General features: G+C 41.4%; 1 protein-coding gene across 3 annotated transcripts in view; it reads left to right on the forward strand.

Moving 5' to 3' along the window:
* The window catches only part of LOC105487306 (GDP-mannose 4,6-dehydratase), a 635,071-nt gene that overhangs the window by 261,785 nt on the left and 353,988 nt on the right, over window positions 1-19,298 (forward strand). The window lies entirely within an intron of this gene.

Below are 19,298 nucleotides of genomic sequence, written 5' to 3' on the forward strand. Positions count from 1 at the left end.
GGAGCAGGTGTTCAATTTCCATGTATTGATAGTTGTGTAGTTTTGAGTGAGTTTATTAGTCTTGAGTTCTAATTTGATTGAGCTGTGGTCTGAGAGACTGCTGTGATTTCAGTTCTCTTACATTTCCTGAGGAGTGTTTTACCTCTGATTACGTGATTAATTTTAGAGTAAGTCTCATGTAGCTATGAGAAGAATGTTTCCGGGTGGACAGTTCTGTAAATATCCATCAGTTCCACTTGATCCAGAGCTGTGTTCAGGTCCAAAATATCTTGGTTAATTTTCTGTTTTGATGATCTGTCTAATATTATCAGTGGAGTGTTAAAGTCTCCCACTATTATTGTGTGGGAGTCTAAGTCTTTTTGAAGGTCTCTAAGAACTTGCTTTATGAACTTGGGTGGTCCTTTATTGGGTATTTATATAATTAGCTCTTAGGATAGTTAGCTCTTCTTGTTGAATTGAGCCCTTTGCTATTATGTATGCCCTTCTTTGTGTTTGTTTGTTTTTTTTTTTTTTTTTTTTTTTAATCTTTGTTGGTTTAAAGTCTGTTTTGTCAGAAACTAGGATTGCAACCCCTGCTTTTTTTTGTTTTCTATTTGTTTGGTAAATTTTCCTTCATTTCTTTATTTTGAGCCTATGTGTGTTCTTGCACGTGAGATGTGTCTCTTGAACACGGCATAACAATGGGTCTTGTTTTTTTATCCAGCTTGCCATTCTGTGTCGTTTAATTGGAGCATTTAACGCATTTACATTTAAGGTTAGTATTGTTATGTGTGGATTAAATCCTGTCATGCTAGCTGGGTATTTTGCAGACTTGTTTATATGGTTACTTCATAGTGTCACTGGCCTGTGTACTTCAGTATGTCTTTGTAGTGACTGGTAACAGTTTTTCTTTTTCATATTTAGTTCTTCCTTCAGGAGCTCTTGTAAGGCAGGTCTGGTGGTGACCAATTTCCTCAGCATTTATTTGTCTGAAAAGGATCTTATTTCTCCTTCACTTATGAAGCTTAGTTTGGACAGATATGAAATTCTAGATAGGAAATTCTTTTCTTTAGGAATGTTGAATATTGGCCACCACTCTCTTCTGGCTGGTAGAGTTTCCACTGAGAGGTCTGCTGTTAGTCTGATGGGCTTCCTTTTGTAGGTGATCTGGCCTTTCTCTCTGGCTGCCCTCAACATTTTTTCTTTTATTTCAACCTTGGAGAATTGATGATTATGTGTCTTGGGGATCATCTTCTTATGAAGTATCTTACTGGGATTCTCTGGATTTCCTGAATTTGAATGTTGGCCTATCTTGCTAGGCTGAGGAAGTTCTCCTAGGTGATAACCTGAAGTATATTTTCCAACTTGGTTCCATTCTTCCCATATCTTTCAAGTATCCCAATCAGTTGTAGATTCATTCTCTTTGCATAATCCCATATTTTTCAGAGGTTTTGTTCATTTCTTTTCATTCTTTTTTCTCTATTCTTTTCTGCCTGTCTTATTTCAGAAAGACAGTCTTCAAGCTCTAAGATTCTTTTCTCCCCTTGGTCTATTCTGCTATTAATACTTGTGATTGCATTGTAAAGTTCTTGTAGTGTGTTTTTTAGCTTAGCTCTAACAGATTGGTTCTGTTCCTCTCTAAACTGACTATTTTGGCTGTCAGCTCCCACATGTATTGTTTTGTCATGGTTCTTAGCTTCTTCACACTGGGTTACAACATGCTCCTTTAGCTCAGCAAAGTTCATTATTACCCACGTTCTGAAGTCTCCTTCTGTTATTTCAACCATCTCATCCTCACCCCAGTTCTGAGCCCTTGCTGGAGAGGTACTGTGGTCATTTGGAGGAAAAGGGGCACTCTGGCTTATTGAGTTTTCAGAGTTTTTGTGTTGATTTTTTTCTCATCTTTGTGGGCTTATTTACAAATGAGTTGCTGACCTTTGGATGGAGTTCTTGTGGTTTTGCTTTTGTTGTTTTGTGTTTGTATGTTTGTTTGTTTTTAATAGTCTGGCCACTCCAGACCCTAGTTGCTTCAGTTTTTCCAGTATCTATCACCAGTGAAGGCTGTGAAATAGCAAAGATGGCAGCTTGCCCCTTCCTCTGGAAGCTTCATCCCACAAGGGTACTGATCCATTGCTGGCCTGAACACACCTGGAGGAGGTGGCTGGAGACCCTAATTGGAAGTCTCACCCACTCAGGAGGAACAAGATCAGGGACCCACTTAAAAAAAAAAAATCTGGCTGCTTTTTGATAGAGCAGCTATGCTGTATTGGAGATCTCATCAGCCCCTGATTGGTTTGGGCTCCCCATGGCCCACAGGCTGGACTGGCTGAGAAGCCCAAATCGGCAAGGTGATGACCTGCCCCACCACTCAGGCACTCTGTCCCAGGGTGAAATTAGAGCTCTTTAGACCCTATAGAACATGGGGTGGGAGGGAGTGGCTGGAGGCCCCAGCTGGTAGGACCCACCCCACAAGGAGGAGTGTAATGGAGTCCTGCTTAAAGAAGCAGTCTGGCTACACCTCTACAAAACAGCTATCATGGTGGGGAACCCCCTCTGCCCCAGTTGGCTTGGACTCTCCAAAGCTGGCAGACTGGAATGGCTGAGTTGTCCAACCAACTCAGGTGGTGGCCCTTTCCTCTTCCAGGCACTCCATCCCAGGGAGACATCAGGGCTCTGTCCCTAATACATGCCCTTGGGCATGGCTGGAGGGCCCACCAGGTAGGTCCCGCCCAGTGAGGAGTAGATTGATGTCCTGGCTAAAGTAGCAGTCTGGCCATTATCTGGCAGAGCTGCTGTGGTTCACTGCTGGGAGCACCCTTCCTCGTTGGGACCCTTTGGACTCTCCAAAGCCCGCAGGTTGGAACAGCTGAGTTGTCTAGCCACCCAGGTGGCAGCCTGCCCCTCTCTCCATGGGCTCCGTCTGGTCTCAGGCAATCTCCGCTGTGTTGCTGGTGGCCAGCTGGAATTCCAAGACAGTAGGTCTTATCTTGTGAGGTGCAGTGGAAGTGGGGCCCACAGAATGATGCTGCTTGGTTCCCTGGATTCAGCCCCTCTCCTAGGATATGTGCAGACCTCCTGCCTTGCCTTAGCTGTAGACATATTTTCTGGGGATCTTGGGACTTGACTATGTAAAGCTTCTGGGTCTGTGTGTGTGCCTCAGCAGCTGTTCTGCCAAGACTCCACACAGCTCTGTGTGTCAGACCCACGGCCCTGGTAGCATGGGCTCACAAGGGGATCTCCTGATCCGTGAGTTGCAAAGATCTGTGGGAGAAGCATGTTTTCCCAGGGTCACACAATCACTCATCGCTTCCCTTGGCTGGGGGTGGGGGTTCCCTCGGCTCCATGACGCTCCCAGGTGAGCCATTGCCCCACCCTGCTTTTCTGCATTTTCCATGGGTTGAGTTGTTTTCCTAATCTGTTCCAATGCGAGAATGTAGATATTTCAGTTGAGGGTGCTGTATTCACTCACCCCTTTCACTCCTCTCCATGAGTGCCATGGACTGTAGCTGCTTCTAATTGGCCCTTCTCCCTCACTGGCTATTTTGAATTGAACATTGAGTGTTGGTTTTCTTTGTTTCTTCTGATCTTCGAATTTATGTTTGCTAGATACTTGTGTGGCATCCTGAATTCCATAGAAGAGTCAGGGTATGGTATTTAGGAGAAAGAAACTGAGGCTTAGAGAGGCTGATTTCTTTGCCTGTTGGTTATTGGCAAAATATGGATTTTTAGTTAATTGTCATAAATAACTTTCAATGTCAATTTCTTCTTGTTTCTCATTCATCATTCACACATACACAAGCATCTTTTCACTTATCCAATGAAATTACTTGTCATAGCAAATTAGTATTTTTCTTCCTCTGCTTTGTGATTCTTTTGCTGAACTCCAACTTGGATAGTGATTTTTTTCCCCTGTACTTTGACTTAATTTCTGTTTATCAATTCCTCTGCTTTCCTCCAGTGCCATAGGTACAGGCATCATTCTCTTCCAGCCTCTTGTCTTCAGTTGCTTTGCTTGTTTCTCATCAGCCCACAGATCCCAAGGAAACAGACATTGACCTGCATTGCAGTAGCATAATCATGAGCAATATTCAAAAGAAAATAAGACATATATCCTGTTCAGTGTGGAGTGCATTTTCCCATAAAATCTAAATATTGCATTGCATTGCATAACAGTTTAAGTATGAAAAAGTTGAAAACACAGCATTCATATTTTTCCGTTTTGGAAAGTATATGGTGAATACCTTTTGTTGCTATCAGAAAGATGCTAGTTTTAAAGTAATGTTTAATACTACTAAACATTAATACCAGAAGTATTAATAACAGTATACTATTATCATTAATTTTTTCCTCTTAGGGAGTGATATATCTTGCTGAATTGCCTAATCATATGCTTATATTAGGTTTGTTACATCATTGTTATTATTGAAATTATTCTCCATTAGAAACTTAAACATGGAATTTACAAAAAGGCATCTAGAGAGGAAGAAGCCGTTTGGAAACACTGTCTTCTCTGAGGATCTCTGCCATATTGGATGGTATTGGAACACCCTGCTCTTATTCATTCATTCCCTCAAGAAACGTTGCTGTGTTCCTATTAAGTGCCAGGCACTGGTTTAGGCACATACTGGTGAACAAGACAGAGGTAGTTCCTGTTATTAAATTTACCTGTAAAATTCATGGTTTTATGTATGCATGATTTGCTTCTCAAGAGAATGGGCTCCTCCAAATGGAGCAGAATAAGCACATTGTTCTTCAAATATTGGTCAGTTGAAGATAACCTTCTTTTCTATTAATGTAATCAGACTTAAACAAAGGGTATACCCTCATTCAGGTCTTCTGGACTCATAATAGGCTGATATGTCATCTCTATCCATATTCTTTATTATTTTACAAAGACTAAATCATTGTACTACTTTCTGGCCTAGAGTTCACAAGCCAAAGAAGTGTAATTTTTTTGGTAACATTCTTTGTATACTAGCTGCTCTGTTTCGTGGAACTTTTTTTTATTCTGAGTTGTGTAGATATTTTTCGAGTTCCAGGTGACCATCTCAAAGTGTGGTTACCAGGACTTCACAGCCTCCTAGGGGTACAAGAACCTCAGGCTTCTACAGAGGGACTCTACTTTCTGCTCTGCTTATTCTTTGTGGAGACTACATTTTCTTGGCTTTTTAGTGTCAAACCAAAGCCTGCTGTCTTTAGGGAACTTGGGATATTCAGCACTCTGAGACTGTGGGTACAGTTTTATTTGTTCCCCTTCTGTTTGAAATGTATTATCTTCAAATGGTCCAATTTGAATTTTCTTCCCGTTTTTCAAGTCCCTTAGGTAGCCCCAAGAGATCTTGCAGTTTCCTATTCCTAATGTGACTTTCTACTTTTCTGGAAAAACAGTAGAGCCTTAGGAGATTTTCATAGTGTATTCCCTTTCCTAGATTGTTTTTAAAACATTAAGTAAGAATAATCTCTAAACTGGTCATTGACAGGATCTACTTTGTATATTTTGCTTTTTCAGCTTGTATGTTTTATTCCTACTTTTAGTTTTCTGCCTGAAGGTTCCTGATTATAGTGGGGTGGGAGGCGCTGGAGATGCAGCAGAGCCTGCTGTTGGTGACTGGAAGCTGGAACATTCTCCCAGTCTCAGAGTCAATGTTATTACTTTCTGAAATACACTTTGTTGTAGTATTTGTCATGGCCTATGACAGTCTAGGTGAATTATATCCATGGGTTTTCCCCTCATTCTTCATTGCCCATATGCTTATTTATCCCTTAAATAATTTTGCAAAAATAGTGAGGCGGTATTGACTCTCACAAAGCCGCTTTACTTTTTGCCATGGGATTATCTTTGTTCCTTGATTTGGTGTGCTGCCATAGACTTTGCTAGATTTTTCACTATGAAAATGATATCTAACAATATCCTGGCAATTCGAGTTTATCTGCAGTGTGACCATTGTTTACCCCCCTTTTTTTTTTTTTTTTTTTTTTTTTGAGACAGAGTCTCACTCTGTCACCCAGGCTGGAGTACAGTGGCACAATCTCAGCTCACTGCAACCTCCACCTCCCAGGTTCAAGCAGTTCTCCTGCCTCAACCTCCCAAGTAGCTGGGATTACAGGTGCCCACCACCACGCCTGGCTACTTTTTTTTTTTTTTTTTTTTTTTTTTTTTTTTTTTTTTGTAGAGACGGGGTTTCACCATGTTGGCCAGGCTGGTCTCGAACTCCTGACCTCAAGTGATCCGCCCACCTTGGCCTCCCAAAGTGCTGGGATTACAGGCGTGAGCCACTGTGTCCGGCCCATTGGTTACCTTTTTATGGGCATTAGTAATCTGTTGGCATTTTCGTCATAGTGCGTATAGTTCTACAGTATCACTCCTGACTTCTTGAATGCATGATTCTTAGCAATTTGTTGACACTTTAGTTTGTCTGTTAGATCTAGAGACTCCTTGATATTTACCAGTGTTCTTACCTACCTGTCTCAAACAGCAGTTTGAGACTTGGAACCTGCCTTGTGTCTTACACAGCAAGTAGAGAGAAAACATGTGACTGTTCCTTGCCTGGGCCTCTGCATCCCTCCTGTGCCTGCTTCCCTAGCAGCCTTCTCTTGTATCTGCTTGCTCTTCTTATTTATTTTGCATTCATGTCCTTGAACCCCACTTTGTTCTTTCTTGAGCATTATTTTAATTTTATTCCATTTTGTTAAAGGCATCTTTTCCCATTTTCCATTGAGCTTCTGGTCCTTCTTTTCAAATCTTTCAATAAAATATTTCTAGTGAAACATGTAGGTCTCTCATGAGGGCTTACTTATTTTAAAAGGGGTCTTTTACATTTCTCTCATAGCTTAGATTTTTTTTAAATATTCCTTCTAAAATTAATTTACTATCTGCTATTTTTGGAGGAGAGAGGTCAAGAGAAATCAAGGTGAGGAAGGAGGGAAAACAGCTTATTATCTGCATAATATGATGTTGCATTGACCTCTCTTGTTTTGTGACTTACAAAGACTTGGATATACCACTTGCCAGTGGGATTGAAGGCTCCTGACACTGAGTTATTTGTCCTGCCTGGAAACCTTAGCTCTGCTTCTTGTCTTAAATGAACTCTCGCATATGGATAGTTGAGACTTACATTGTTGTAACCACAGGCCATGTTGTGGCATCTCAGTCATTGAAACATTTCAGTGAGTTCTCTTTTTTTGTTGTTGTTCTGTCATTTTATCTATTAACGAAAGAATTGTTAGCTATTTAGATGCCAGTGTTACTGCTCTCTTCCTATTTCAATGTTATAGTAGTGACCATTCTAAATGTAATTATAGTATTCATAAAAGGAAAGTAAAACTTTATAATAATATAATAATGAAGACTGTATGATGTTTACTGTGTTTCAGTCTCTTTATATGTAGCTGAAGTGACTTTTCATTATTTGTCCCCAAATTACTATAATCTGGGTGGTAACTGGCAGCAAACATTAAATCTTCTATTTATCTCTTGATTATCTTCCAACAAATATTTTTAATCCCCTGATTTTTAATGCCTGGATTTTTAATCCCCAGGGGTACAGGTCATTGGCTAAATACCCTTCATATAATCAGTCCCTTTATTCATTCCTGTGCTATCACTCTCTGCCAACAGAGAGCTTGGGGGATGCTAACTCATCTTGGTATATATATGATCAAAATAACTCAGATTAAAGTTATAAACATTACAAAATGCATTTGAAAGCTAATTTCATTGTTTAATTTTTGATTATATGTACAACTCTAGTGTCATGTTAATGCCTTAGTGTATTTATGTACTTTTGGAGCTTTGTCATTGAGGTCAGGAACCTATTGAATGACCCAAACCATTGAGCAATTGGTTATGTAACAATAATGCTTTTAGGTTACACACGTACAGATTTCAAAATGGCTGACGAGAGCTTATTTATCCGGCTGGATATAGGTGGTGAGAGAGATTTAGTGACTTTTCTTCTTTAAGCACATTCTAAAATACTGAAATTTTGTCACTACCACTTGGAGTGACAAAAGGAGATGTTTTAACCTTTCTTATGCCATGGACTCCTTCAGCAATCTGATGAAGTCTATGGATATTCTCAGAATAACGTTTTAGAGGTATAAACCAAATGCATAGAATTGCCAAGGAAACTGACTCTTAATCTGTTAATATACTTAAAAACCAGGTTTGTGATATAATAATGTGCCATAACACATTATAGCACAAGACCTGGCAGTGGGCCTGGTAAACATTGGAACTTCAAAGCAGTGATGGGCACAAGCGATGCCTCCAGTCATCTGCGGTGACTGTATAGTAGTGTTGACATGGCTGTTGTCTCTATTGGTGGAAAGGTCAGAAGTAATGTTATTACTGAGGATTGTTGGCTTACATTCAAAATAGAAGGGAATTCCAAATTTCAGATAGAATTGAGTGAAAATGAAGACATGCATTTTTTAATTTTTTAAGCCAAATCTGTGTGCTCTCCTGAGTTTTATCCATGGACCCCGTGAATTCTTAGTTAAGTATTCCTGCTATAATAAATTCCATTAGGTAAGTTGATTTGTTATTTCTGTTTCTCTGTAAAGAATCTCTGTGAGTTTTTCTCTAGAAAAACCTGGGTAGTTACTTCTGGTGACATTTTCTTGTACAGAAATCATGACAGGTTTTTCTGTATTTATCAGCGACTGATAAACTGTAAAATGACAGAGAAAAGACATCTAATATGGCTAATTTCTGATAATTGGAGTCTCTAAGTATTTTTAAATTAAGATTTTCTAAAAATAAAAACCCAGGAGACTTAGTTTAATATTTGTTTTAAATAATTTAACTAATTAGAACAAATTAGCATTTATTTAAAAATTCTGTAATGTATTTTTTAACTGAAAAAGAATGAAAGGAATAGGACCAGAGGTTCTCAGAGGATGTGGAAGTGGCAGAGAATTGTGACCAAGGAGTTATAACTGAAGTCAGGGTGGGGGGGTGCAGAACCCAACATTTTAGAAATGAAGGTTCTCAAACTCAAGGAATGTTAGTGGGGCAACTGTTCTTCATTTTGGAGTTAGTAAGTCAGAAGAGCTGACAGATTTGATGAGGTTGTTAAAGCGTGGTCAGCCTTCCAGAGCAGCGACTGAGTCCTTAGAATAAGGCAAGAACTGGAGGGTGTTGTGAGAACAGAGTCCCGCATATGCTTTCTGCTCTGACTTGTGAGAGCTCCAGTTCGCCTTTGTGGCTAAAATGTAAACACATGACAAAAATCAATACCATTATTTCAACAAAGATTTTCCAGCCCTCCAGGGTGCTAAGCAGTAGGGGTGAGAGATGCAAAGTCATGGCCCGACGGTGTGGAGAGTGGACGGACAGAAGCAGTGTGTGCAGCCTTGCCTCTCATCAGAGTCACTGGGAGCAGGGTGCATTTGGGGATTGTTACCTTGTCCTGTGTCATCAGTGTTCTGATTCCCTATGAGAGCCCTTAGTCTACTTTGAGCATTTCAAAACACTAAGGGAACTATACCTTAATATGCTTTGAGCATACAAAGGTAAACCAAGATGTCACATTTGTTTACTCTGGTTAGCATTTGTCACTCTGGTGGAGTAACAACCCTGTATGATATTCCAAATTGTAATTATAAACAGTTTTGAAGAAAAATAGAATTGCAAAAGAATAAGGAAAAATCATACAAAATTGAGGAAGAAAAGTTTCTAAACTCTAGAGCTGGGCCTTGGGCTGGGCTGGAGGCAAATAGAACAGGTTGGGAGTATAGCACTGGTGAAAGGGCCCAGATAAAGTGATGCTGTCCTCTGCTCCAGAGCCATTGCCAGCTCCCCAGTGCCCGCTGAACAAACTATAGACTGGCATATATAATTTGCTCCAGAATAGCTTCTACTTACATTACATCAATATAGCACTCTATTCCCCAAACATTGCCAGTGCATTTGTCTCTCCTTTTGCTCATGCTGATGATCCCCGCCCCCATCAGAATGTCTCATCACCTCTCCAAACCCCCACTCCACCAGTCCCTATCCCCCACCCCTGCCCACCCCATGGACCCTACTATTTCTTTTTAATTTAAGTTCTGGGATACATTGCAGGACGTGCAGGTATGTTACATAGGTAAACATGTGCCATGGTGATTGGCTGCACCCATCAACCCATCACCTAGGTATTAAGCCCTGCATGGATTAGCTATTTATCCTGACGCTCTCCTTCCTCCCCCCTCCCTGTGCCCATGGACCCTACTTTGATCTGTCCATGTCCTCTGTCTCTCCTTTGGATCTCTATCCTCCCACTCCCACACTTTGTAACCATCTCAGGATGCCTTTCTTAATCCCTGTGGCCTCCCTTTTGTAGCCTCTTCAAACCCTGTCTAATCGACACCCATAAGGAAGGCTACAGGAGGGCAAGGCAAGGCCCTGTCTCTTTCACCTTTGGATTTCCTGGAATCAGAACCTGTGGCCTGCTCATGGTAGGGTGCACCTTCTCTCGATTCCTTCCCTGCCCACTGAGCTGCAGTGCTTCTAGGTCCACACCTGCCTAATTCCTGTCCAGCTCTGGAGCCGGGGCGCCGGGGGGGAAAGATTTGCATCTGGCTCCAGCTGCTAAATAAATGTCAGCTCTGCTGAGCTGCTAACTGGGAAAAACTGATCCATGATGGAAAGTAATGTTTTATTGTTGCTGTCCTTGATTAATAACTTTCACTTACAGAGAAGCAGTAAACAGTGCAGCTGCTTGTGTGGTCTTACGCATTTCCAGCTCACTGGTATCATGAGCCTCCTCTTGTGTCTGTGAAATCAAATGTTAGAGGAAAAGATTTCCTGTTCTCTGGTTATCTTTTACCACATTTAGTTCTTTTGCAGACAAATCTCTTTTTCCGACACCACATTTGTAGTCAGGAAACTTTGGCTCATTCGTTGAGATTTTTCAAATGGAATTTGCTCCATATATAAAGTTTGTTCCGTTCTTAATTGTGTACTGAAATCATTGGGGAATTCTATGCCTAAGCTTCAGACCAAATACTGTCTTATTCACTCAAGTAATATTTCCTGAGTACTTTCCATGTGGCAGGTATTCTTCTAAGTGGTAGGAGCAATGAGAAAAAGTGAACAGAGCCCTTAACCTCGTGAAGCTTACAAGCTTGCTAAACCGATGAAGATGCTTTCTCTGTACTTAGAGTCCAATGGACTGAGTTCTCCTAAGTGAAGCACGCCAGGGGAGGATGAGGTGAAAGTAGAGATGGCCAGGTCCAGGAATCCTCTTGGCTGCAGGAAGGGAGGCGTGAACCCTGGGGAAAATGTTCTGAGTAGAGGGAAGGGGCAAACACCAAGACCCTGAGATGGCAGGAAATCAAACTGCAAAGGACAAATCGCTTGGAACTTAGAGGCCGCCCCGCTGAACCATACGGGTCTGAAGAGGCAAACAACGTATGTTATAAGCAATTTTGCCTATCTTCACATTCCTACATATATTCTTCTTGTTTCAGCTAAAAAGCCTGAAAAGTGTTCAGCCTTACTCATTAATTTGTTATGTACTTCTCTTCTGCTGTGTTTGAAATGTTTTTCCTTACTAAAATTGTTATTCAAATACTTTCCCTTAATTCATTTACACTTCAGAAGATAATATTTCTATTAACATTTACAGGATACTTAAATGTATATTTCATCTAATTTCTTATAAATAAATGAAACTTCTCTTCACATGGCTTTCTATTTTAAAATTACAGATGTATTTTTACCTCTGTGCAATTCTTGGGGATTTAATGGTGAACAGAAATAGTCAAGGGCCCTGCGCCTGTAGAGTTTACAGACTAGTGGGGTAGGGGCTGTTTGTGATCTTTTTCATTTACCCTAGCTTTTGCTTTCAGTAGATTTCAGAATTTTAAAAATGTGTGCTCTTTAGTTGTATTAATATTTTGAAGTAAGAGTACAGTATGTGAGGAGGAAATACGAGGGAGCCACAGTGGGGCAGACCTGGCAAACCACTCACACTAGACTCCGATGACTAGAGCTGCCTCTCTGTCTCCGAGCCCGAAATTTACTTCCCAGACTGCCATTGAGGAAGAGAGCTAGTCCATTATGAGAGACTCAGGACCCAGGGGAGGAGTTGGAACACTCTAAACCCCCTAAGTTGGGAGTGGGCCTTGCAGAGAGCTCCAGAATGGTGCCTGATCAGCAGTCTCTCAGGATCATCCAAGATCCTGACTTCAGAAGCTGGAAGGTTACTTGCTGTGCTTCTTGGGGAAAGAGTCACAGTGTGTGACATTTTGACCTCAAGGATTCAGTTTTGGTGGCCATTTCAAATACGTAAAGCTGTGAGCACCATAGTTACCAACACATGACAACCGCTCCACTAACCAGACACAGTCTGTTTTCTCTTGTAATCATCTAATGTAAGTAATAGTCTGTCACTGTTATGACTGGTCAATGTACTGTATGTTAATAGTGGCGTTTATCTTGTCCTACTTGGTTAGAATGCCCTCTTTCATCTCTGTTCAATTTCACATAGTTATAAAATTAACATTTAGTTATAATGAGTTTGGAGAGGTAAAAGGGCTTCAGTGATCCTGGAATGAGTGTTATCATTTGTTTTATTTGCTGTGAGGCCTAGCACAGTGAACTCAGGTCTTCCCTGATGTGGCTTTAAAAGCACCTGGGATCTACATTCCATGTTGTAGACTACAGAATTGGCATGTGAACTTTCAGCATCTATATCTTATCCCTTTCAGCCCATTTAAAGGACTCATTCTAATTTTCTGTTTGCTTTAAGAAAGGCTGTGATTTACCACTCATAAATAAATAAGGTCAATTCTTTGGATATCTGTTTATATCTTTGAATGTTGATAAGAGTAATTAACTTTATATTTGAACTTAAATTTCCTGTTTCCTATGACTTTAAATTTTTCTGTCATTTCTCCGGCTTTACTACTCGCCTCTGAGACTGCCCTGACTGCGCCTTAAGAATCAATATCCCATCACCGTGTCTTTGGATATTTTAGTAACTATCTTCTCCCACCTGCACTTCAATTATGTCTAAGATTCTTCTTCTGCACTCTGAATTCTGACTATATAGTGTAACTGTTAAAACTATTGTTGTTGTTATGCTAAAGCTTTGAAATTTATATAGAGTTTTATCTGTCTTGCCCTTTGAAATTTTACCTTTTATTTCAGTGATATTAAATTATCAAATTTGTTTTATTCTGATAGCGCATTTTCTTTCCTACTGGCTTTTGTGTTTTTATTTTGATGTTTGTGTATTTGACATTTAGATTTCTCATTAGTTTACACACTGTCTTCGTTCACTTAGCAAATACTGTGCCAAGCCACGCTTCAGGCATGGGAGACACTGCAGAGAACAAGATGAAACCCAGCTCTTATGGAGCTTACATTTTAATGGGGGAGCTAGATCATAAATAAGTAAACAGATAAAATACAAGTTTAAAATTAAGGTGAAATGAAGCAAGATAAAGAGAGGGGTGGATAAGCATAGAATGGCAAGCATGGGATGTTTTTAGAGAGGGAGGCAGGGAAGTGGTGAGGGGCACAGCATACAGAGGGGTCAGCAGCATGAAGGCTCCAGGCAGGACCAGCTAACATCAGAGTAGGACCACAGGTGGCCGGAGAGGCCGCATCATCGTAGTGGGGGATGAGTGTGGTAGGTTATGAGGTCAAGTACCAGGATGTCAGGTGGGGAAGGACTGAAATTGAACTAGTTAGAGGTCCTTGCAGTGGTTCCCATGAAAGGTGATGCCAGACTAAATTAAGGTGTGGGCAAAGTGGTGGGAACTGGTTAGATTTCAGTAAGCTGCACAGGGAAGGAAGTGTTAGGGAAGATTCCTAGGATTTGTTTGGAATGGGTGCTATTTACACAGAGGGAGGGGCCATGGGAAAGAAGAGCTTTGGAGACAGCTTCAGGAACCCTCTTTGGGGCCATCTCAGTGTGACATGCCATTAGGTACAGCAAGTGCACAGGAACATATGAGAGGCTGCTGCTCCAAGAGGTGCCCTGGAGGTGGGCCTTTGGGCCCATTTGGACAGATGGTGAATTAAGACCCCAGACTGAGTGATGACACAGCTGGAGGGTGGGTTGGGGTAGAAAAACCTCAGCACTGAGCCCAGGGCTGGAGTTGGGGTGCAGGGGACCTGGTAGACTGGCGGGCAGTGGCACAACAGCCTGGAGAATTGATGCCAATCGAGTGGAAAAAAAACTGGAAGAATATGGGGATATGGGAGCCCACTGAAGAAAATATTTCAAGAAAGAGAGTTTGGGCAGTATTTTGTAGGCTTGTTTTTTTATCAGTCTGATTTTTTCTTCTCCTTATTAGGTGAAAGAAGATTTTTACTGTTAACTTGGTCTGCATGCCTCTGAAAATGCAACTTTCTTTGTGATTGGAAATATACTTCATAATCATCCCATAGTACTGAGAAGGTAGAGAAAAAGATAATGATAAAAAACAACCACCACCAAAACCCTACTCATTTTGGCTCCCAGTTATAACTGTGGTTTAGTTTCGGGAGTTTGGAAGCTGCTTCTGTAAAGGTCCAGAGAGTAAATATTTTTGGCTTCATGGGAAATACCTGTGTTGCAGCTATTCAAGTCTGCTGTCATAGTGTGGAAACAAGCATAGGAAACCTGTAAACAAATGAGTGTTTGTTAGGGCTGTGCCCTATAAAACTTAATTACAGAAGCAGATGGTAGGTCAGATTTGACCTGTGAACTGTAGCTCTCTGGACCTTCCATGTTTCCATGTGTTTCAGAATCACACTCCTAACCTTTAATTTTACTTAAAAATAATCTTTCTTTGGCCAGGCGCAGTGGCTCACGCCTGTAATCCTAGCACTTTGGGAGGCCGAGGCAGGTGGATCATGAGGTCAGCAGATCGAGACCATCCTGGCTAACACAGTGAAGTCCCGTCTCTACTAAAAATACAAAAAAAATTAGCCAGGCCTGATGGCGGCCACCTGTAGTCCCAGCCACTCAGGAGACTGAAGAAATCTTTCTTTCTTTTCTTTTCTTTTTTTTTTTTTTAACCTGCATTTCATTTTGAGACAGAGTCTTGCTCTGTTGCCCAGATTGGAGTGCAGTGTCATGATGATGGCCCACTGCAACCTCAACCTCCTGGGTTCAGGTAATTCTTCTGCTTCAGCCTCTTGAGTAGCTGGGACCACTGGTGTGTGCCGCCACGGCCGGCTAATTTTTTTTACTTTAATTTTTTTTTGTAGACACAGGACCTTTCTGTGTTGCCCAGACTGGTGTTGATCTCCAGGGCCCAACTGGCCCTCTGGCCTCAGCCTCCCAAAGTGTTGGACTGCAGGTGTGAGCCACTGTGCCTGGCCAACACTTGTAAGCTTTAGGAGTTGATCAGTCACAACATACTGTTCAGATTTTCTTTTTTAAGGAAACCACTTAATTTGTTACTTTATATTATAAAACACTTCATAATCAGTTAGATTTTATCAGCTAATCTTATCCTGTAGCATGTTGAACATCAAATACATGTGTTTAATTCTCTCTGGAGTTACCTCAAAATCTGCAAACATGCAACCATCCTTCCCCCCATACTCTCCTATCTTATTTACTATCTTTAGTCTAACGGTGCTTAATTCTTTTCCATGAGGTATGTGCTCTGAATAATGACCTGTTAGTTATCTAAATTGGATTCCCTGGCATAAGTGAAAACTTTCAGGTTGTACAGTTTCCTTATTCTATGTTCTAACGGTTAAGGTGCTTATGCTAGGACATGTGGTTCACTGTGAATGTGACATACCTGTGTGTAATCTAATCAATGTATAGAACGTTCACCACGAATACAACATATGGTGCCACCACTTGCTGTAGCTTCTCTGTGTCAGTGTAAATACTTACCTGCTCTTAGGATTAAATAATATATACTCGCAAAATGCCTAGGATGATATGCATGTGTCTGGTACTGAGTACTTAAAAAATACTAGCTATTCCTTCTTGGAGCTGTTCAGGCAGCATGTACATAAATGAAAACCTAGTCAAGGAAAGAGAAAAAAACTCACAACATTCTCATTATTGTTCAAATTTGACTGGTCCCTTGAAAAAGAGTGCAAATACCATGGGATAAGAACTTATACCTAAAAATATTTTGAATACAGACACTTGATGTCAGAGAAGGTATTCAGGAAGATCTAGTTTAAGGTTTCTTAATCTGCAATCTACAAATCTCTGGAAAGCGCAGGCAGTTGTGTGTGTCTGTGTGTGCACGTGTTTCTCCTCAGAGCCTCTGGCTTTTATGAGACCCTCACAGAGGGGGTGGCTGAATTCAGCTTTTGTGGTGAGCATCATCCAGGGACTTGCTTGGATTCCTGGCTCTGCTGCTCCTAGGCAGTGTGGCTTTTAGCAGCTCCATCTTTCTGAACCTCAGGACGTAGTTTCTGTTTCTCCTAGGATTGTTAAAAGCCCAAACAAAAGCACTTTTGAATTGTATAGTGTCATATAAATTACAGTTGTGGCACTGATGTGGTGAGGAAACTACGGCCAGCAGAAGTGGTTGAGTGATCTGCTCAGTGACCACTACCAGTGGTCCCAGAGCCCTGACACCCCCTCTCCCAAGGCCTTCTCAATACACTGTTTCCTCAAAATAAGGCCGTGGCTTTTCCTGATAACAAAATGACCCAGTGCAAAAACCATTCAACAGGGAAAAACTGACCTTTTCAACAAATGGTGCTGGGACAACTAGATATCCATCTGCAGAAAATGAAGTTGGATCCCTAACCATACACAAAATTTAACTCAAAATGGATCATGGAATTAAATGCATGAGACAAAACTATAAAACTCTTGGAATATAACATTAGGAGTAAATCTTCATGATCTTGGTTTAAGTAAAGTGTTCTTAGATATAGCATTGAAAGCACACGCAACAAAATAAAAAGTAGATAAATGGGACTTCTGTGCTTCATAAGACACCAGTAAGAAAGTGAAAAGACATTAGCCCAGCACTGTACCATGTGCCTGTATTCCCAGCTATTCAGCAAGAGGCTGAGGTAGGAGGATCACTTAAGCAGGGTTTGAGGCTGTAGTTTGCTATGATTGTGCCTGTGAATAGCCACTGTACTCCAGCCTGGGCAGCCACTGTACTCCAGCCTGGGCAGCATAATGGGACCCTGTCTTAAAAAGAAAAAGAAAAAAGGGGGTGGGGGACAGGGTGCGGTGACTCACACCTGTAATCCCAGCACTTTGGGAGGCCGAGGCGGGCAGATCACAAGGTCAGGAGATCGAGACCACAGTGAAACCCCGTCTCTATTAAAAATACAAAAAATTAGCCAGGCGCCTGAATTCTCAGCTATTCGTGAGGCTGAGGCAGGAGAATGGTGTGAACCCAGGAGGTGGAGCTTGCAGTGAGCCGAGATCGTGCCACTACAATCCAGCCTGGGTGACAGAGCGAGACTCCATCTCAAAAAAAAAAAAAAAAAAAAAAAAAAAAGGAAGTAGGCCAGGCATGGTGGCTCATGCCTGTAATCCCAGCACTTTGGGAGGCCAAGGTGGGTGGATCACGAGGTCAGGAGTTTGAGACCAGCCTAGCCAGCATGGTGAAACCACGTCTCTACTAAGAATGCAAAAATTAGTCAGGCATGGTGGTGCACGCCTGTAATCTCAAGCTACTCAGGAGGCTGAGGCAGGATAATCACTTGAATCCCGGAGGCGGAGGTTGCAGTGAGCTGAGATTGCGCCATTGCACTCCAGCCTAGGTAACAGAGCGAGACTCCATCTTAAAAAAAAAAAAAGGTAAAAAGACAACCATCATAATGGGAGGAAAGATTGCAAGTCAAGGCCAGGCATGGTGGCTCAGGCCCGTAATCCCAGCACTTTGGGAGACCGAGGCAGGCGGATCACGAGGTCAGCAGATCGAGACCATCCTGGCTAACACGGTGAAACCCTGTGTTTACTAAAAACACAAAAAATTAGCCGGGTGATGTGGCGGATGCCTGTAGTCCCAGCTACTCGGGAGGCTGAGGCAGGAGAATGGCGTGAACCCGGGAGACGGAGCTTGTGGCGAGCCGAGATCCGGCCACTGCACTCCAGCCTGGGTGACAGAGCGAGACTCCATCTCAACAAAATAAATAAATAAATAAAGATCACAAGTCATAGATTTGATAAGGGACTTGTATTCAGAATATATATGTGTGTGTGTGTGTGTGTGTATATATATATATGTGAAAAAACTTTTACAACTCAACCAATGACCCAATTTAAAAATGGCTAAAGGACTCAGATACACATTTCTACAAAGACAAGATACAAATGGCTGATAAGCATATGAAAAGATGCTGAACATTATTTATTAGGAAAAAGAAAAACCACACTGAGATACCACTTCACACCACTAGGATGGATATAACAAAAAAGACAACAAGAAGTCTACATAAGATGCGGAGAAATTGGAACTCTTATTAAATTGATGGTGAGAATGTGAAATGATGCAGCCATTTTGGAAAATGGTCTGGTAGTTCTTCAAAATGTTAAATATAGTGTTACTGTATGACCCAGCAACTACATTCGTAGGTATATACTCAACCAAAATGGAAACATAGTAAACGAAAGAAGCCGGTCACTAAAAGCCACCTATTGTATGATTCCATTTGTATGAAATATCCACAGTAGGCAAATACATAGTGACAGGGCTGCTGGGGTCAGAGTTGAAGTTGGGGATCAGAGAGTGGCTGCTGATACTAGGTACTAAGGTACTGAGTACTAGGTACGGAATTTCTTTTTGGGGTGATGAAAATGTTCTGGGCTTAGATGGTGTTGATTGCATATACTGCTGTGAATGTACTAAAAACCACTGAATTATAATTGTCTAAAAGGGTGAATTTTATGGGTGTGAATTATATCTTAACACACTGTTATTAGAAAAGAATAAAAATAACAGGCTTCCAAATTTGCTTTCTTGCCTTTTGAAAGATTGTGGATGAAACATACTTTTTTTCTTTTGATTTCCTGGCAGCCACGTGACCTTTACTCACAGGCCTAAATCACATGAGTTTAGTGGTCTAAACAGGGTCCCTGGTGAGCGGTGGCCTGAATACCATTTGCATGTACCAGGGAACAGCTTCTGCTCCAGGGCACACGTGCAAGACCCAGCAGTAACGAAGGCCAGTGGCCTTGCCCCTCAGAGGGGTTTTTCCAGGTGAAGATTCACAAGGCAGCAGGGGAAGCCTGTTTGCACTGTGCCCAGCTATATTAGCCTATGAATAAACCAGTAACAAAGATTTTGAGCCTTATTATTTTAGAGGGTTTAATGTTAGGTTATTTTGTTCATCATATGTAAATAGAACGATTTCAGAAAGCTTACCAGTCACACTTGTTTTTAAAAAGTAC

This window comes from Macaca nemestrina, chromosome 5 (assembly GCF_043159975.1).
Source record: "Macaca nemestrina isolate mMacNem1 chromosome 5, mMacNem.hap1, whole genome shotgun sequence".
Lineage (NCBI taxonomy): Eukaryota > Metazoa > Chordata > Mammalia > Primates > Cercopithecidae > Macaca > Macaca nemestrina.